Raw genomic sequence first — 214 nt, 5'->3', positions numbered from 1 at the left:
CCGGCGCTTGCCGGCTATCGCCACAATCTTGTCCCGTGTCCAGCGCTTTCTTCCCCTCTCATCCCTCCTTGCTTGGCTTGGGGACGGATCCTGTTCCTCCCTTCCCGTGGGGGCGGAGGAGGTGGCGGGGGGCCAAGGTGCGTTCAGGCGTGCTCGGCGCGTGCCTTGTGCCGGGGGAGGACACGGGGCTCCCGGCACAGCCGGGCCCCCGGCG

This window comes from Aptenodytes forsteri, unplaced genomic scaffold (genome assembly GCF_000699145.1).
Source record: "Aptenodytes forsteri isolate BGI_AS27 unplaced genomic scaffold, ASM69914v1 Scaffold26, whole genome shotgun sequence".
NCBI classification, from domain to species: domain Eukaryota; kingdom Metazoa; phylum Chordata; class Aves; order Sphenisciformes; family Spheniscidae; genus Aptenodytes; species Aptenodytes forsteri.
The sequence above is the reverse complement of the archived record's forward strand: the minus strand, read 5'-3'. Positions refer to the sequence as shown.